Here is a 21,258-nt window from a genome sequence, read left to right on the forward strand (position 1 = left end):
TCAATACTTGATTTTCAAACAAGGTGTTAATGGAAACAAAGATCTTGCATCTATCTCTGTCATGAGGGAAGAAGTATTTGATAAACTGATGTCACAGGGCCTCCAAGCCCTCCGTTTTTTCCTCTCCCGACGTCCCCAACAGTACCCTTCCACCAACACTCTCATTCGTTTGGCCGAACTGGTCCTCACCCTTAACAATTTCTCCTTTGAATCCTCCCACTTCCTCCAGACCAAAGGGGTAGCCATGGGCCCCAGCTATGCCTGTCTTTTTGTTGGCTACGTAGAACAGTTGATCTTCCGTAATTACACCGGCACCACTCCCCACCTCTTCCTCCACTACATTGATGACTGCATTGCCGCCACCTCGTGCTCCCGCGAGGAGGTTGAGCAATTCATCAACTTCACCAACACATTCCACCCTGACCTTAAAGTTACCTGGACCATCTCTGACACCTCCCTCCCCTTCCTGGACCTCTCCATCTTCATTAATGATGACCGACTTGACACGGACATTTTTTACAAACCCACCGACTCCCACAGCTACCTGGATTACACCTCTTCCCACCCTACCTCTTGCAAAAATGCCCTCCCGTATTCCCAATTCCTCCGCCTCTGCTGTATCTGCTCCCAGGAGGACCAGTTCCACCATAGAACACACCAGATGGCCTCCTTCTTTAGAGACCGCAATTTCCCTTCCCACATGGTTAAAGATGCCCTCCAACACATCTTGTCCACATCCCACACCTCCGCCCTCAGACCACACCCCTCCAACCATAACAAGGACAGAACACCCCTGGTGCTCACCTTCCACCCTACCAACCTTCACATAAACCAAATCATCTGCCGACATTTCCGCCACCACCAAAAAGACCCCACCACCAGGGATATATTTCCCTCCCCACCCCTTTTCGCCTTCTGCAAAGACCATTCCCTCCGTGACTACCTGGTCAGGTCCATGCCCGCCCCCCCCCCCCAACGACCCACCCTCCCATCCTGGCACTTTCCCCTGCCACCTAAGGAACTGTAAAACCTGTGCCCACACCTCCTCCCTCACTTCTATCCAAGGCCCTAAAGGAGCCTTCCACATCCATCAAAGTTTTACCTGCACATCCACTAATATCATTTATTGTATCCGTAGCTCCTGTTGCGGTCTCCCCTACATTGGGGAGACTGGGCGCCTCCTAGCAGAGCGCTTTAGGGAACATCTCCGAGATACCCGCATACCTGCACCAATCAACCACACCGCCCCGTGGCCCAACATTTCAACTCCCCCTCCCACTCTGCTGAGGACATGGAGGTCCTGGGCCTCCTTCACCACCGCTCCCTCACCACCAGACGCCTGGAGGAAGAACGCCTCATCTTCCGCCTCGGAACACTTCAACCCCAGGGCATCAATGTGGACTTCAACAGCTTCCTCATTTCCCCTTCCCCCACCTCATCCTAGTTTCAAACTTCCAGTTCAGCACTCTCCCCATGACTTGTCCGGACTGGTCCAACCTGCCTATCTTCTTGTCCACCTATCCACTCCACCCTCTCCTCCTTGACCTATCACCTTCATCTCCTCCCCCACTCACCCATTGTACACTATGCTACTCTCTCCCCACCCCCACCCTGCTCTAGCTTATCTCTCCATGCTTCCAGCTCACTGCCTTTATTCCTGATGAAGGGCTTTTGCCCGAAACATCGATTTCGCTGCTCGTTGGATGCTGCCCGAACTGCTGTGCTCTTCCAGCACCACTGATCCAGAATGATGTCAATAAATGATGACATTCCAGTTGCAGGATCTGATGGCATGCATTCCAGGGCTGTCATGGGAGTGGCTATAAAGATAGTTGAGGCATTGTTTGCAATATTCCAAAACTCATCGGATTCTAACAGAACGGAAAGCTGTTAATGTGACACCCTGTTAAGGAAGGGAAGGAGAATGAAAGAACAATTAGGCTAATATTTGTAGTTGGGAAAATTACGACTGTCCATTATTCAGGAAAAAATAGCAAGGCATTTGAAGGAGCTTGATGCAATCAAATATGGCTTTGTGAAAGGGAAATCATGTTTGACAAATTTGCTGGAGGTCATTTGAGGGTGTGACAAGCTGAGCAATAAATGGGAACCAGAAGATGCAGTACATTTGGTTTTCCAGAGACATATGGTAAGATCCACATCAAATGTTATTGCGCAAGATGGGAATGCATGGTATTTGGGATAAGGTATAGGTATGGATAATTTACAAACAAACAATAGAATTGTGGTTAATGATACACAAATAGTGCAGTGGCACAAAAGTCAGTTCTAGGTCCTCAATTATTTATTACCTATACTAAGGAGGCAGGATCAAAATGGAAACAAATTTGCTGATCAAAAAAAATAGGAGAGGTGGGCATATTGTGATGAGGACATAGATAATCTATAATGGGATATAGAACATAGAACATTGCAGCACAGTACAGGCCCTTCGGCCTTTGATGTTGCACCGCTCTGTGAAACTAATCTGAAGACCATCTAACCTACACCATTCAATTCTCATCCATATGCCTACCCAATGCTCATTTAAATGCCAGTAAAGTTGGCGAGTCTACTGTTCCATGCCCCTACTATTCTGAGTAAAGAAACTATCTCTGAAATCAGTCCTATATCTATCACCCCTCAATTTAAAGCTATGTCCCCTCATGCTAGCCATTACCATCCGAGGAAAAAGGCTTTCACTGTCCACCTGATCTAACCCTCTGATTATCTTATATATCTCAATTAAGTCACCTCTCAACCTTCTCTCTAAAGAAAACAGCCTCAAATCCCTCAACCTTTCCTTGTAAGACCTTCCCTCCATACCAGGCAACATCCTAGAAAATCTCCTCTGAACCCTTTCCAAAGCTTCCAAGTCCTTCCTATAATGAGGTGACCACAACTGTACACAAAACTCCAAGTATGACCGCACCAGAGTTTTGTACAGCTGCAGCATGACCTCATGGCTCCAAAACTCAATCCCTCTCCTAATCAAAGCTAATCAATCCCTCTGAAAATGTGTTGCTGGAAAAGCACAGCAGGTCAGGCAGCATCCAAAGAGCAGGAGAATCGACGTTTTGGGCATGAGCCCTTCTTCAGGAATGAGGAAGGTGTGCCAAGCAGGCTAAGATAAAAGGTAGGGAGGAGGGACTTGGGGGAGGGGAGATGGAAATGGGATAGGTGGAAGGAGGTTAAGGTGAGGGTGATAGGCCAGAGTGGGAGTGGGGGTGGGGGCGGAGAGGTCAGGAAGAAGATTGCAGGTCAGGAAGGTGGTGTTGAGTTCGAGGGTTGGGACTAAGACAAGGTGGGGGGAGGGGAAATGAGGAAACTGGAGAAATCTGAGTTCATCCCTTGTGATTAGAGGGTTCCTAAGCGGAAGATGAGGCGCTCTTCCTCCAGCCGTCGTGCTGCTATGGTCTGGTGATGGAGGAGTCCAAGGACCTGCATGTCCTTAGTGGAGTGGGAGGTGCCAATAAAAGCTAAGATATAGGTAATGTGAGTGGGAAAATAATTGAAAAATTACATTTAATGTAGGAACGTATGAGATCATATATTTGGTAGAAAAAATCTAAAGACAGAAATTGCTACTGTTTTTATTATGGTTAACATAGCACACAGAGACCTGAGGGTTCTCGTGCATGACGTGCAAATAGGTAGCATGCAGGTACAGCAAGTAATTAAAAAGGTAAATGGAATTTTGGGTCTTTATTACTAGGGTTTGGGATTTAAAAACAGGGAAGTCTTGTCACAACTATACAGGGTATTGGTAAGGTCAAACCTGGAGTACTGTGTTCAGTTTTTGGTCCCTGTATTTAAGAAAGAATATACTGGTAACAGCGACAGTTCAAAAGAAACTCAGTAGAACAGATTCCTGGGATGAAGTGGAGAGGAGGGGGGTGCTGGGTGCAGTGAGGCTGAACAGGTCCTTATTTATTAAAATTTAAAAGAATGTAGGGTGATCCTATTGAAACACAAGATTCCCAGGGCGCTTGACAGGATAGATGTAGAGAAAGTGTTTCAAATAATGGGGGAGTTTTAAACTAAAGGCAATAATTAGAGAATAAGGGGATATTTCTTTAAAACTAAGATGCAAAGACATTTCTTCACCTAGTGAGTACTGAATGTCTGGGATGTTTTACCCTAGAGACTTATGGAGGCTAGATAACTGAAAGTGTTTAAAGAAAAAATAGAGTTTTGCAATATCAGGGAGTGAGGAGCTGGCTGGTAAGAAGAGTTGAGGCCTGAGACACATCAGCTATAACCTTATCGAATGCCACTTCCGATGATTTAACATTCATCTTGTTATGGAAATTCATGTCATTTAACGGCAATGGTCCATTTGAAGAGTCCGTGGTGAATTTAGGAAAATATGCTCTGAATTTCAACAGTTGTGTGGCAATAATTGGCATGGTCATAGCTTTAAAAAGAAGAATCTGGAAATTGTTCCGGCGAATATTGTGTATCAACATATTTTGTATTCAAATTAAATCCCTTCACAATTATAGTCCATTTACGGCACGGTGGCACAGTGGTTAGCACTGCTGCCTCACAGCGCCTGTAGACCCGGGTTCAATTCCCGACTCAGGCGACTGTGTGGAGTTTGCATGTTCTCCCCGTGTCTGCGTGGGTTTCCTCCGGGTGCTCCGGTTTCCTCCCACAGTCACAAAGATGTGCGGGTCAGGTGAATTGGCCAAGCTAAATTGCCCGTAGTGTTAGGTAAGGGGTATGGGTGGGTTGCGGGTCGGTGTGGACTTGTTGGGCCGAAGGGCCTGTTTCCACACTGTAAGTCTAATCTAGTCTAATCTAATTTAATATTTCTAGAATTTTACATTTCTTGACCTGATTTCTGGCTTCAAGTGTATTTTGATCTTTGTGAATATTTTGAATACACATACAAGGTCTATACCACACTAGCCAAACATAAGTGTCAATAGAAATGGACACTGTACAGGGAAACACAACATTCCTATTTGATTCCTATTGACATATTCTCTTCAACAACAAAAAAAATCTAATGGGATCAGGTAGCAAGTCTAATAATGCTTGACACTGACATGTTTTGATATCCAATAGATCAATCCAGCTGATTTTAATCAAACTTCAAGAGTATGATATATTTCCTGACTATTATATTAAACCCCACACTCATGGGCATCAGCAGCAGCTTGATGAATGCTGCATTTAATCCATTATTGGGCTGTATTCTCATGAGGAACAGAAGGTATTGTCGGTGTCTTCCAGTCAAGTCTTTTCAAAATACTATTTCTCCATCAGTGATTTCATTAGCAGGGGTCAAACTATTTGGGTGAGCACTTCCAATAAAGTGCAGAGAAAGAATTTCAAATCAAATATAAATATTTAAATAATGATATAGTTTGTAATAATCACGGTATTTGTCTTTATTTATTTCTATACCTCTAGATTCTCTCCCATATAACCTCCCTGTGTCATCCTATCTGTGATTCACACTTCCTACTCCCTTGATCGATTTTCCAATTACCGAGTTTTCCCTCCTGGCCCTCTCATAAGTTAATTGTACAATGGATTCTCTCCCTTCAGGTATTGCTCCTTTTGCTTCAAAATCTACAGGTGTCCCCCATCTCCTCAAAAAGACTAATCTCTCTGTTATGAACCACAAGGCAATCTGCCACGGGCTGGGCAGAGAGAATAGGTTGTGTTGGTGGCTGCCTGGCAGAGAAAGGAAGAACAGCCTAGGAGAGGATAGGTATAAGTGAATAAAGTGGGGGTCGTTGGAGGTCAGGAATTGGGGACGCTATTGGGAAGAAAAGATGGGATGAGGACAATACCCAAGGGATGAATGGACTAAGACCATAATGTGTGAGAGCAGAAGGAAGCCATCAGCCCACTGAGTCCGTTCAATCAATCAATCAATGTGCTGATGAGTGACCTGGTAATCCTCAAATCCACATACTTATCCTTTCCCCATAATCCTTGTTTCCCTTACTGGTTCTAAATCTGTTTAAATATGCTTAATGACCCAAGCTCAACAGCTCTCTGCAGTAAAGACTTGTACAAATCCAGTACCCTCTGAGTGAAGAAATTCCTCCTCCTCTCTGTCATAAACGGGTGACCACTCATTTTAAGGTTCCCCTCCCCCCCCCACCCCATATCCCCGACTCCCACACAGGGGGATACTCCCTTTCTGCATCTAACCTGTTGAATTCCCAAAGAACCCTGTAAATTTAAATTAGGTCACCTGTCATTATTCTATATTCCAAATACTACAGGCCAAACCTACTCAATCTCTCTTCATAAGACAGTCGTTCCATCCCTGGTATCAGACAAGTGAACTTTCTCTGGACTGCCTCCAAGGCCAATATATCTGTCCAGAGATAAGGGGGCCAAAACTTTTCACAATATTCCAGCTGAGGACTGATTAGTGCCTTAAGTAATTCTACTAGGACCCATTTATTTATATATTCCATTTCCTCTGAAAGATAAACCAATGTTTCATTTGCCCTCCCTATTACCTGCTGAACTTGAATGCTAACCTTTTGTGGTTCATGGACAAAGACTCCCAAATCCCACTGTGCTGTAGCTTTCCTCAGCCTTTGTCCATTTAGGGGCCTCTGTTCTCTCTGATTAAGTGCACAACCTCACATCTTCCCACATTGCATTCCATCTGTGACATTCTTGCCCGTTCGCTTAATCTATCCATGTCCCCCCCTGCAGACTCTTGGAGGCACCCTCACTATTTGTTTTCTCATTTATGTTTGTGGTCATTAGCAAACTTGTGGCATATATGGGTCTGACAATTGCCCCCTCAGTAGGAGTAAAGTCCCTGCCCTGTCATTCCCATCAGCACCAAAATTTGGTAGTGGGGTCTACTGGGTGTGCACTTCCCTATCGTATGGGAAGTGATTTGTGAGTCTAATGAGGGCAGTGGGTCACAGGTTTTGAAAGGCATGTGAGGGGTAAGACAAGGCCTAACCACTAAAGATGCACCAGCCTTACTGCTTACCTTTTTGACAAATGCATGTTTTCTGCTTTCTTCATTGGAAAGTAATGAATAATGGAGCATTAATGTTAATACTAAATGAGAAAACAGAAAAGTCTTGTCAAGGTCTGCCATAATTGTGGACCGATGGAAAACAAATATACAACAAAACTAAAGCCATTTTGCAGAAAATATCCATATGCGTTGCCTCCCTATCCCTGTATACTTTGAAAAATGGCTTGTGGATTTAATAGTTTGATTAAAAACTATTTTTAGAAAACCAACAACTGAACTTGTGCATCTCCAATTAAAAATTTAAACTCGTGAACAATAACTGCAGTAAAACAGGAATGGATTCGGACAGTTTTTATTATTATCTGTTATATGTTCTATATAGTGAGAAAATTATTTCTTTTGGCGGGGGAACTCACTGTGGTGTGTTTTATTTCCCTTTGTCTGGTGAGGTGATAGTTTGGGCCATAGTGGTTAAACTCTTGTTAAGTAGCATCTGGTGTTGGTCAGGAGTCTCCCAGCAAGACTCATTGCCCTTGCTGCAGATAGAAGACAGGGAGGATGACAAACCACACAATTCACTTGCCTTTGTTTTCTCTGGGCCCTCTTCACAGTCAGCTGGGATTTGTATTTCTCCTCAACTCTACACATAACGGGGTCAATGACTGATATGCAAAGATTTGATCGCACTGCTGCCTCATGGGTCTGATTCCCACCTTGGTCAACTCTCTGCGTGGAGTTTGCACATTCTCCCCGTGGGTTTCCTCCGAGTGCTCTGGTTTCCTCCCACAATCCAAAGATGTGCAGGTCAGGTGGATTGACCATGCTAAATTGCCTACAGTGTTAGGTGCATTAGTCAGGGTTAAATATAGGGTAGGGGGAATGGGTCTGGGTGGGTTCCTCTTTGGAGGGTCAGTGTGGACTTGTTGGGCAGAAGGGCCTGTTTCCATACAGTAGGAAATCTAATCTAATTTACTCAACTGCTGAGAGAGAAACATCTATTGGTGCCATCTTTTGGAGTGTCATATAGTTGCTAAATGTTCATGACATTGCACAAGTCTGGCTTCCAGCTGTAAAGAACATCCAGGGCCTGGTCATATGTTCATTCACAAACAGTGAGTCACCAGAGACTGCCTCAGAGTTGTCTGTTTGTTGTCACTACTTCACACCTCTCTTGTCAGTCCCTCTGAAATGGATACCATGCAGGTCAATATAGAGAACATCTTTGCCTGTCATCTAATCGATGAATGAGTATCAAAATCTTTGGGCTACTAATAAATGTGTGCTGATGGAGTGAGCATGCTCCAGGGATTCTGTGATGGTGTCATTTTTGATCCCACCTGATGCCAATACTGGACAATTCAGATCCCAATTTGGTTGACCTTCTGTTTAATTTCTTTTCGGTTCATTAACTTTGTGGTTAATCGCTGAAATATATTCAAATGAGGCTGCAAATATTCTTTAACAACTGAACACATCCAATGAGGAGTGGTTTGACAGACTGGGTGTATGCGTGAGGGGGTTTAGAAGGGTGAGGTGAGGCCTGAATCTTCTTAGAGACCTGGAGAAGGTGTTTTCACTGGGTAGGTGAGACAAGGACCTGCAGGGCACGGCCTCAGAATGAAGGGATGATCCTTTAGAACTGAGAGCAGGAGGACTTTTTTTCAGCCAGAGAGTGTTGAAGCTGTAGGACTAATTGCTGAAGAGGCCTATGGAGATTAAGTCAATGAATGAACTTATGGCAGAGATGGATAGTTTCTTGATTGGTGAGGGGATCAAGGGTTACAGGGAGAAGGCAGGTCAATGGGGTTGAGAAACATATCAGGGTTGGACTCTAATCACTGGAATTTTGAAGGATAAGATGTGATCCTATTGAAACACATTGGATTCTTGAGGGGCCTGATAGGTAAGTGCTGAGAGGATGGTTCCCCTTATGGGAGAGTCCAGGAGCAGAGGGCATAGTCTCAGAATAAAGAGGCACCAATTTAAGACTGAGATGGAGAGGTATTTCTTCTCTTGGAGGGTTATGAGTCTTTGCAACTACTTACCACAGAGTGTTGTGGGGCCAGAGTGCTTCAAGGCTGAGAGAGATAGATTCTATATCAATTGGAGAGTCAAGGGTTATGGGGACAGGGCAGGAAAGTGGATGTGGAATGTCGGCTCAGCCATGATTCTATTGAATGACACAGTAGGGGCTCAAGGGGCTGAATGGTCTACTCCTGATTCTATTTCTGATGGCCTTGTGGAAGTATCCTTTACCTAATAGGGTACGCGGCACGGTGGCACAGTGGTTAGCACTGCTGCCTCACAGCGCCTGTAGACCCGGGTTCAATTCCCGACTCAGGCGACTGACTGTGTGGAGTTTGCACGTTCTCCCCGTGTCTGCGTGGGTTTCCTCCGGGTGCTCCGGTTTCCTCCCACAGTCCAAAGATGTGCGGGTCAGGTGAATTGGCCAAGCTAAATTGCCCGTAGTGTTAGGTAAGGGGTAAATGTAGGGGTATGGGTGGGTTGCGCCTCGGCGGGTCGGTGTGGACTTGTTGGGCCGAAGGGCCTGTTTCCACACTGTAAGTCTAATCTAATCAATTAAAGTAAACTTAAAACTAAACTAAGCACAGCGGGCTTCAGGGCTTTGGTTATGCGTTGCACTCAGTGACACTCGGGAAGAGACGAGAGTTGTCCTCCAGGTAGGAAGGATTTTTGAAGAAATGGCCAGGTGCCTGGAGTCATGCAGCTTGCAACATTCATTGTGATAATTAAAGTCATTAATTCATCATTTAATAACATTAACTAAAAGTGTATCATCACGGGGATGCTACCAATGAGGTACGACATTGGACTATTTCCAAATTAATTATGAGAGAAAAAAGAACGCAGAGAAACTATGGGTTAGGTCAGGCAGCACTCAATTAATAAGGGGTCAGTCCTCTTCCATAATAGCATACTGTGCTCAAAAGAGTTGAAGACACCCTGGGAATTCACACTGGTTGTGGAGATTGGATTCCTATTCTAGCCTCCATTTTAAATTCGCCATTCATCATCTTTTTTCATTAAAAAAAACTCCACCGTCTTGTTATTAGAGTCATTGAGTCATAGAGATGCACAGCACAATCTCTATCAGTCCAACTCATCCATGCTGACCGGATATCCTAACCTAATTAGTCGCATTGGACAGCATTTAGCCCATATCCCTCTAAACTCTCCCTATCTATATACCCATCCAAATGCCTTTTAAATGTTGTAATTGTACCAGCCTCCACCACTTCCTCTGGCAGCTCATTCCATACACATTGCCCTTTAGGTCTCTTTTATATCTTTCCCCTCTCACCCTAAACCTATGCCCTCTAGTTCTGAATTCCTCCACCCCAGAAAAGACTTTGCCTAATTACCCTATCCATGCCCCTCAAAATTTTGTAAACCTCTATAAAGTCACCCCTCAGCCTCTGACGCTCCAGGGAAAACAGCCCCAGCCTGTTCAGCCTCTCCCTATAGCTCAAATCTTCCAACCCTGGCAACATCCTTATAAATCTTTTCTGAACCCTTTCAAGTTTCACAACATCCTTCTGATAGGAAGGAGACCAGAATTGCACACAATATTCCAACAGTGGCCTAACCAATGTCTTGTACAGCCGCAACATGACCTCCCAACTCCTGTACTCAACACTCTGACCAATAAAGGAAAGCATATTCAGGGATATGACATAATTCCTTTTCACTGGCTAGTTGCCAAGGCAACAAGTCACAAGGGCAAAAGTCTTCCATTTATTCATTAAGTTAAGAATGGTGGCCATGAGAAGACTGGAACATTTTAAGAACACTCGTCAAATTCACTTATGACCTTTAATGAAGGAAATATTTTGTATTTATTTGGTCTGGCCTACATGTGACTCCAGACCCATATCAAAATGGTGGCCCTCTGAAATGATCCAACTATTCAGTCACCTCACCACCACCTTCTCAACTGCATTGGAGATGGATAATGGGCAATGAATATTAACATTATCACTGACGCCCACAGCCCATGAATGCATTTAGAATAAAGGCTGATACAATTACAACATTTCAAAGGCATCTGGACGCATATATGAAAAGGAAGGGTTTAGAGGAATATGGACCAAATGCTGGCAAATGGGACTAGATTAATTTAGGATATCTGGTTGGCATGGATGAGTTGGACCGAAGGGTCTGTTTCCATGCTGTACATCTCCATGATTCTCTGACAATAAGGTAATTGGTAAAATTGCAGGTTATAGAAGGTGCAACCCTGAAAAGATACAAAATCCCCAAAGATTCATGGGAATCCCTGGCCCCAAATGGAAAACAGGAATTCAGGGAGATACTGAGCACCGAGCACCTAAAAGGACTCTGCCATGAACATGTTTAATGTGAGGATTCTTTCACACTTACCTTGAGGGAGTTGACTGTGTGATGCAAGAATGGACCTGGACTGATAATCCTGAAGATCAGACTAATGTTCAGGGTAATTCATATCACAGCAGCTGGTGTAACGTCCGTTCAGAGCATTACCAAACTAAAGCAAAATCGAGGTGAAAGCTGGTCTCAGCAAGTAATGACAATGGAGGGAATGTGTAAGAAATGCTGATATTACTCGTGACACCACCACATCACACAAAATAATGCATTTTAAATTGACCAGCTATTGGCTGCCATTTTATTGGTGCCAGATGCTGGAAGGGTTAAACCCGAAACGATGACTCCCCTGCTCCCCTCATACTGTCTGACCTGCTGTGCTTTTTCCAGCACCACATGTGATCGACTCTGACTTCTCCAGCATCTGCAGTCCTCACTATCTCTCAGTCCTGACTCCCTAGATATGTTCTCGTCTTCAGGCTGCAGCTCACTGGGAGATACATGGTCTTCCGTCAGACTCAGAATGGGTCATCATAGCCTCCAAGATAGCACTGTTAATCCTGGGCATGCTCTACCTTGTTTCCACCCTCCGTCCAACAATCTTCCCTGTTTATTGACCAATAGCATTCACCCCAGCAGTCCAACCCTTCCACAGACAACCTGCCTTTAAGATGAGAAGCCTTTCGGGGCCATATGGCCAGCTGTCAATGCTGCCTGGCCCTGCTGCTATAGTGGGAATTGAGATAACTTAGCTGGAAACAACAGAGCTCAACTCCCTGCAACTGTGCAACGTGTAGTGGTTGCACTAACTTAATTAGTTCCTGCAATGTTTATCCCTCCACCATAATCGCTGCGACAGGCAATCTGGCTAGGCACCTAAATGAGAGCGACATCAACAGGTCATGAGTCAGAGCCCCTCTCTACTGTGTGCAATGTGTGCAAGCTATCTGATTCCTAACACCTAATGATTAACTATAAAAATATACATTAGCTTTGACCCCCGTTCATCTACTCTATTTTAGGAACTCAACTCCTTTCCTCTGTTTGGGGAATTAGTGGTGCGATGGTAATGTCCCAGTCATCCAGGCTAATGTTCCAGGGCTGTGTGTTCAACTCCCACTGTGACAGCTCATGTATGTTTTAAATTCAGTTTTAACATTGGAAACAAAACTTTGTTCATTCAAGGGACAATCTGCTGTGGTGGGACTTGATCAGTTCTGAGGGAAGGTCACTTGAACCGAAACCTTAACTCTGAATTTTCTTTAAAGATGCAGCCAGACCTACTGAGCTTTTCTAGCAATTTCTATTCCTGAGAAAATTACTAGCCCAGTGACAACACTGAGATCATTGCCACTCCAAGCATTCAAAGCTCATATTCACCATTATGTGCTGTTTTTGAAATCTTCAATGGTTTTTCTCGTGGTGTTTTTTGAGACCTTAATCTGTATTTGGTGCAGATATCCAGGGAACCCCAAAAGGGAATATTCTCATTTATATAGCACTTATCTCAACCTCAGGATGTCCTGAGGTCATTTACAAAGTACTGTTATAATGTAGGAAAGAGTCATAGAATCCATACAGTGTGGAAACAGGCCCTTCAGCCCAACAAGTTCACATAACCCTCTGAAGGGTAACCCACCCAGACTCATTCCCCTAATCTATTGCTGTATATTTACTCCTGACTAATGCACCTAACCTACACTTCCCTGACGGGAAATTTAGCATAGCCAGTTCACCTAACCTGCACATCTTTGGACTGTGGGAGGAAACCAGATATCCCAGAGGAACCCACACAGACACAGGGAGAATGTGCAAACTCCAAACAGACAGTCGCCCGAGGCCGGAATTGAACCCTGGTCCCTGGCACTGTGAGGCAGCAGTGCTAACCACTGAGCCACCATACCACACCATGTTCTGGCAGAGCAGGATCCCACATATAACAGCATGACAATGACCAGATTGTCTGCTTCAGTGGTGGTGATGGTGGAGGGATAAAACATTGCAGGAATGTTTTCCCTGGAGTGTTAGAGGCTGAGGGGTGACCTTATAGAGGTTTACAAAATTATGAGGAGCACAGATAGGATAAATAGACAAAGTCTTTTCCCTGGGGTTGGGGAGTCCAGAACTAGAGGGCATAGGTTTAGGGTGAGAAGGGAAAGATATAAAAGAGACCTAAGGGGCAGCTTTTTCACGCAGAGGGTGGTACGTGTATGGAATGAGCTGCCAGAGGAAGCGGTGGAGGCTGGTACAATTGCAACATTTAAAAGACATTTGGATGGGAATATGAATAGGAAGGGTTTGGAGGGATATGGTCCGGGTGCTGGCAGGTGGGACTAGATTGTGTTGGGATATCTGGTCAGCATGGGTGGGTTGGACCGCAGGGTCTGTTTCCATGCTGTACATCTCTATGACTCTCTCTGACTCTATGACTCTAATAAAAGTGTAGCTCTTTGAAATGTGGCTGTGGCATTTTCCAACTGAGTGCTACTTAGACCAGATGTTTTACACACCCAGCAGAGGGTTTGTGCTCTGGTGTGTGAAGTGAATCATATAACTTTGAGGTCATAGTATTACCACTGAGTCACAGCTTAGACTCAGAAATGGATGCAGCCTCTGCAGTCAAATAGCCAGCAAACACTAACTGGCTGAGTTCATCCACAAATAATAAACACAACAGCGTAGAATAACTAGAAACCTATGCTGTCGGTGTGAATTAAAACCTCAGAATGAGCAGGAGTGGAAATAATGCACATTGTTCAGTGGATTAGACAGAGGCTTCGCATTGTGAAGTTCTAATCAAGTGTAGAGTGCTGGACTGTTGTGTGTTCTCTGTGGGAAAGTTGTCAATGTGCCACATGACAATGTGGTTGGGGTGTATCAGGTCAGTTCCCAGTAGGCAAGGGTCCAGTCTCACAAAACAAGTCTAATTTGGCCTTAATTGGCATTAAATTGGCTATTTCATTTTGCAGTGGTGCAGTCTAGGCTGTTTTCCCTCAAACCATGTTGTAATATTGACGATTAATGTACAGAAAGCTTCACTCAGTGAGTTGTGTAATACTGTCCTAAGGGGCTCCTGACATTGACACTCTGCCCAGTCACCGGCATTAACCATCCTTTATTGGCGAACACGGAATTCGTGAAATGGCATGACAAACACAACTGAAACAACAATCAGATAACAGCATACAAACAATGTGTCTAAATAAGTCCTCATAATCTGCTGTAATGAGCTAAGCAAGATTCTGTGAAGAAGTAATGACATTTTAATGGTTGAGTCAACAACACACTTAAATATTGATCATGAATCACCTACACAGATATGTAATCACCTTACAGCTAATGTCTTCATAGAGTTTGTGTTAAAGTGTTCAGGATGAATTCTGAAACAGATTGGTAATTATAATTTTCATCATAATTGCTTATTCCAGCCATTAACGATAATCATTTTGGCAGGAACCTTATTGCAAAAATTGTTGTTCAGTATCTTGCTCCCAACAGAACTATTAGCCTCACATATTTATGTGACTTGATCATGAGGCAGAAGACTGAAACTGTCTGTTTGTATTATTTAAAAAAATGAGGCAGGTCAGCTCTTAAAAGAAAATATGAAATGCAATGCAAGGTTGAGGAATGAACTTAGTTTTTCAATTAGGCACCTTCAAGTCTGAATATTATTTTAGAAACATATTCACAGGATCACTGGCATTTATTGACTGTCCCTAGTTGCCCTTGAGAAGGTGATGGTGAGTTGCCATCTTGAACTGCTGTAGAGGCAAACATAATGCCATTAAGGAGGGAATTCCAGGATTTTGACCCAGTGACAATGAAGGAATAGTGATATATTTCCAAATCAGAATGGTGAGGGGCTTGGAGGGGAATTTGCAGATGGTGGTGTTCCCTTGAATCAACTACCCTTGTCTTTCTGGATGGAAGCAGTCAAGGGCTTGGAAGGTGCTGATTGATGTGCCTTGGTGAATTTCTGCAGTGCATCTTATAATTGCTGTTGTCAATGTGCAATAATAGTGGACACTGCGAATGAATGTTGAAGGTGTTAGATTGGATGCAAATCAAATGTGCTGCTTTGATCTGATAATCCATCACACTCCTAACGTGTGCCTTGTAGATGGCAGGCTGGATTTGAGGAGCTAGGAAATGAGGTACTTGCTGCAGTATGATTCCCAAACTCTAATCTGCTGTAGTAGCCATTTTATTTCTACAGGTAATCTAGTTCAGTTTTTGCTCAAAGGAAAATGCAGGACATTTTTCATAGGGAATTCCATGATGGAAACACCAATGATGTGAAGGAGAGAATGCTATACTCTTTCTTGTTGGAAATGGTTATTGCCTGGCACTTGTGTAACTTGAAAGTTATCTAAAACGTATTACGCTGAGTCCAAATGTTGGCCAAGTTTCACTGCATTTGGATATAGACTGCTTCAGTCTCTGAACAATTAGCAAACATCCTCACTTCTGACCTTAGGATGGAGGGAAGACGATTGATGATGGAGCCAAAGGTGGTCAGTATCCAGGTTTAAGATGGGAGTCAGAAGTCAAGAAAGTATAGGAAAATGCAGGACATTATTCATAGGGAATTCCATGATGGAAACACCAATGATGTCAAGGAGGCAATACTATACTCTTTATTGTTGGAGATGATTATTGCCTGACACTTTTATAACTTGAAAGTTATCTGAAAGTTATTACCTGAGTCCAAATGTTGCTAAAGTTTTACTGCATTTGGATATAGACTGCTTTGGTCTCTGAATAATTAGCAAACATCCTCACTTCTGACCTTAGGATGAAGGGAAGATGATTGATGGTGGAGCCAAAGGTGGTCAGTATCCAGGTTTAAGAAGGGAGGATTAAGTCAAGAAAGTATAGGGTGGTTAGGCTGAACTTGGTCACAGGTAATATTGTGGACTCCATTATTAAGGATGAGATTGCGGTGAACTTAGAAGTGGATGGTAAAATATGGCTGAATCAGCATCGCTTCATCAAGGGGAGGCCATGCCTGACAAACTTGTTAAAATATTTTCAGGAAGTAATGAACAATAGACAAAGGGGAGCCAGCGGATGTGATCTCTATGGATTTCCAGAGGCCTTTGACATGGTGTCACACAGGATGCTTCTAGATAAGAAAAGAGGCCATGTTGTTAGGGGCATGATACTGGCATGATTAAAGGAGTGGTTGACTAGCAGAAGGCAGAGATTGAGGATAAAGTGGTCTATTTCAGGATGACAACTGGTGATTAGCAGAGTTCTGCAGCGGCACATTTGGGACCACAACTATTCACGTTATACATTCATGATCTGGACGAAGGAACTGAGGGCATTGCTTTCTAAGTCTGTAGATGACACAAAAAAAGGCGAAGGGACGGTAGTGTTGAGGAGGTGTGACATGGCTGAAAGGCCTTGGAGAGTGGGCAAGGAAGTAGGAAAATTTGAGGCTAAGCATACGGGGAGAACAAGCGGACTATATTTTAGAACTGAGATGAGGAGGAACTTCTTCAGCCAGAAGGTGGTGAATCTGTGAAATCCTTTGCCCAGAGGGCTGTAGAGGTTTAGTCATTGAGTATATTTAAGATAGAGGTAGATAGGTTCACGGTTGCTAAAAGGATCAAGGGTTGCAGGAGAAGGCAGAGGAATGAGGTTGTGAAACATACCAGCCAAGATTGAATGGTGGAGAAGACTCAATGGGCTGAATGGCCTAATTCTGCTCCTATGTCTTATGCACTAGGACACTATATGTTCAATAATTTAGACTGTAAACACTATCCCTCTTTTAGATAGGTTGACTGAAAATGCCTCTGCTGTAACCATTTGCTTGCCCTCTGAACCTAGATTTTGTTTCTTTCCATGTCCCATCATCAGTCCCTTCGGCACTGCACCATTATTAATTTTCTTACTTTATCACTACATACATCCACTCAGCGATGGAGTGTCTTCCTTGTCCCTCTCCCTCCTCCCCTCAGCCCCTCCTCTCCATAGCTTCTCCCTTGTTTGATCTTTGATTTCTTTCAGTTCTTAGGTAAGAGAATTGCCCCGAAGCAATTGTCAAAATAATGCTGAGGCAAATGAAGCTTGCCATTATTCCAGTGTACATATTTCAGCAACTTCAGATGATTAAACAGAGAGATATGAAAGTTGCTGTTGGATATGCAGCACATAGCTGCTTGATTTGTTAAATTGGCTTCTTGCTGTCTTGCTGCCCATTAAGATGCATTGGGCAAGAGGAAATTGTTGGATCAGTTTGGTACATAAGCTAATCTCACCACAGCATGTTCTATCTTTTCCAGTCTAACTGTCTTTTTAATGACATGATAACTATTGGATACAGCTCATCAACTTTTCCAGCACAGGCAATTAACTATAACAAGTTCTTTAGGTTTTAATAGTTGTTCGAGATTTTGATTCAGAAATTATGCTTTTCTTAAAATCTATTCTTTGTATTTTTTCCTTTACTCCCTCCTTTTCTCAAAACTTTCATCTCCTTTCTTTCATTTTCATCCCAGTGTCAATTCATCGACTTGGTGAGTGGGCTGTTTCGATTCTCTGAAAATTCTTTCACACTTAAAATCAGGGTTAGTTGTCCAGAATGCTACTCAGATAAATTGTGAGCCACACATGGCAAGAAAGCTTTGGGCCATCTGTAATGTTCCATACTTTAATAAAAATATTTTCCAATCAACACATTCCATGGTGTTATCATGCACCTTTGAAGCAAGGGATGGATTTAAATCCAGGTGACATGGCTCAAAGTAGCATCAATACTTCTGTGTCACAACAGTCCTCAACTGTAATATTTAATTGCTCTTTGTTCACTATGTCAGCTTGGGAATTGATCTGTACTTGATGGGTTGGGCCTGGATATGGATCAGTGCTAAATTAGTCAGAAAAACCTAGAAGCTGAACTGAAAGCATGTGCGCAAGCACTTTGTGATCTCAGAAATATTTAAAACACTGTAAATAAAAGCTGTTACACCAGAGACTGGCATGTCATCTCTGTATTACCTAAAGGGAAATTGAGTGGATAAAATATATCACAAACTGTCAAATACAGAATGCAATCTGTTTCAGAGTCACGTTCTTAAATTATGCACAAACTTTTCTCTCAGTTTTATTTACGGTCTTTCTTTTCACTTTAATACTCCTTGATATGATGAAAAGTTCTAAGGATGAATTTAAAAAGAAATCCTTTTGTTCACAGGTGGACAATACCATATCTAATAGCATTAAATCTGTTCACGGTGCAAAATATTGAATAACCAGATGAGGAAGTGACAGAAAGGGAAAAACTTGACCTTTAGCTGAGCCCATTAACACAGCATACCAGCACCTGCCTTATAATTATTGTGCTAATGCAGTTATGGTTCTGGTCTTGTGTTGTACCTAGATAAGGTCATTCATGTTTACCCCTTATCTCCTCTTTCTGTCAGTAACATTTGATCTCCTAATGCAGGTTAGCATTATCTCAATGAAGATCAATGGACACTTTTTAATGACTTTCATGGCAAATGCTCAGCATTAATTTTCAGTCATTTATGCACACGTTGAACCCATCAAAACACTCATGACTGGCCTGTGCAATGAATTTTGAGCACTTTAATTGAAGCATGCACTGAGCCTCGAACTGCACTTATAACCTGATGTAACATGCGATTGCAAAAAAAATAAAGATTTATTCAACTTATTTTTTTAAAAAGTTACACAATACTGAGATGGGAAAAGGAAAAGTAGTCTAGCTATAGTCTGAGCTAATCACACAGTTGTGAAGTAAATGGATCTCAAGGAAAGCATGTTCATGTTTGTAATGTCATCTTACATTTTAACTGAAACTCCATGCCTGAAATTCTCTAACAAACTGAAAAAAGAATGACTAATTACATTTAATTATGAATCCCCAGAATTGTTATAAGACTCTCTCTCAGGAATATCTATTACCAGCAGAGATTAAACATGCTAATTTGATTCACTTGTGAGATGCTGACTGAAGCAATATTCATTGATTGTCCTGAGTTGCCCTTGAGAAGGTCGTGGTGACCTTTGATTTGATTTAGACTAGACTTACAGTGTGGAAACAGGCCCTTCGGCCCAACAAGTCCACACCGACCCGCCGAAGCGCAACCCACCCATACCCTTACATTTACCCCTTACCTAACACTACGGGCAATTTAGCTTGGCCAATTCACCTGACCCGCACATCTTTGTGACTGTGGGAGGAAACCGGAGCACCCGGAGGAAACCCACGCAGACACGGGGAGAACGTGCAAACTCCACACAGTCAGTCGCCTGAGTCGGGAATTGAACCCGGGTCTACAGGCGCTGTGAGGCAGCAGTGCTAACCACTGTGCCACCGTGCCGCCCACATTTATTGTGGTCACATGTGCCTAAGTACAGTGAAAAACTTTGTTTTGCATGCAGTACAGGCAGATCATAGCAAACAAGGACATACAGATCATAAGGTGCTTAGACAGAGCGAGGTGCGCAAGGCTATGGCTGCACAGGAGATGCACAAAGTGAGATCAACATTATTTAAAGTTAGAGAGGTCCGTTCAACAGTCTAATAACAGCAGGGAAGAAGCAGTAAATGAACTGTTGGCACATGTATTCAAGTTTCTGTGTTTTCTGCCTGACGGAAGAGGTTGAAGATGGTGGGAATTGACGTCTCCAAGATGGAAGTAAAGATAAAGGCATGACAAAGCCAGAGAGCTGCTCCCTCTTCAGGCAAAGAGATGAGGTCAAAAAGGTAAGACTTTCAGCTACTGCAGAAATTGAACCCGTGCTGATGGTGTCATACTGTATCACTGACTGAACTACCTGACCCCTTCAGACGCCACGTAGTAACACATCGACAGACTGGATGCTCGGAATGATGGTTGGGAGACCCAGAAAATTGGGGGGTGGGGTGAGGTGAGCAGAATAATTTCAGGATAGCAGGTAGGCCATTCCAGACTGAGGTCAGGAGAAAATCCTCAGTCAGGGAATGTAAAGCCCATAAAACTCTCTATCTCTGTGGAGACAAAATCTCTTGATATATTGAAGAAGGAAACAATTTTTTTAAAAACTACTCATTTAAGGGATGTGGGCATCGTTGGCTGGGCCAGCATTTATTGCTCCATTGCTCATTGTCCTTGAGAAAATGGGGGTGAGCTGCCTTCTTGAACCGCTGCAGTCTGTTTTGTGCAGGTAGGTGCACAATGCCCTGAACAAATGGTTTGGAGGTGAATGTGTGAGTGGTAATGGTCCCATGTATCAGTTTCCCTTACACTTGAGCTAGAATGAAAGTAAAAGGAAGCTCTGAGAAACAGCAAGTAGTGCTTAACAAATAAAAACATTTGTGACTTGCAGTATTTTATTCTCTTTGTACTTGGCTCTGTGCTGGGCGTAGTCAAATTGTGGTTAATCCCAATTTAAAATGAGACAATATTGACCATATTTTTCTGTGATCAAAGTCAGCTTGTGTGAATAGAAATAACATATTATTGCAGGTGAATGGGATGGTGCTAATTTACTGGAAGTTCATTGCCATTTTAAATTGAAATTGGAGGTGTAGTGTACAGCCAAGAAGGTTATCTCAGAGTACAACTGGATCTTGATCAGATGGACTGATGTGCTGAGGAGTGGCAGGATGGAGTTTAATTTTGATAAATGTGAGGTAATGTATTTTGGAAAGGCAATCAGAGCAGGACTTAGACACTCAACAGTAAGGTTCTGGGTGGTGTTGATGAACATAGAAACCTTGGAGTGCAGCACATAGTTCCTTAAAATTGGAATTGCAGGGAGATAGGATAGTGAAGAAGGCGTTTGGTATGCTTGCCGTTATTGGTCAGTGCATTGATTGTAAGAGTTGAGAGGTCACTTTGTGGAGGTGTGTAATTCTGGTCTCCTTCCTATCGGAAGGATGTTGTGAAACTTGAAAG

The sequence above is a fragment of the Hemiscyllium ocellatum genome, chromosome 4 (genome assembly GCF_020745735.1).
Source record: "Hemiscyllium ocellatum isolate sHemOce1 chromosome 4, sHemOce1.pat.X.cur, whole genome shotgun sequence".
In the NCBI taxonomy this organism is placed as follows: domain Eukaryota; kingdom Metazoa; phylum Chordata; class Chondrichthyes; order Orectolobiformes; family Hemiscylliidae; genus Hemiscyllium; species Hemiscyllium ocellatum.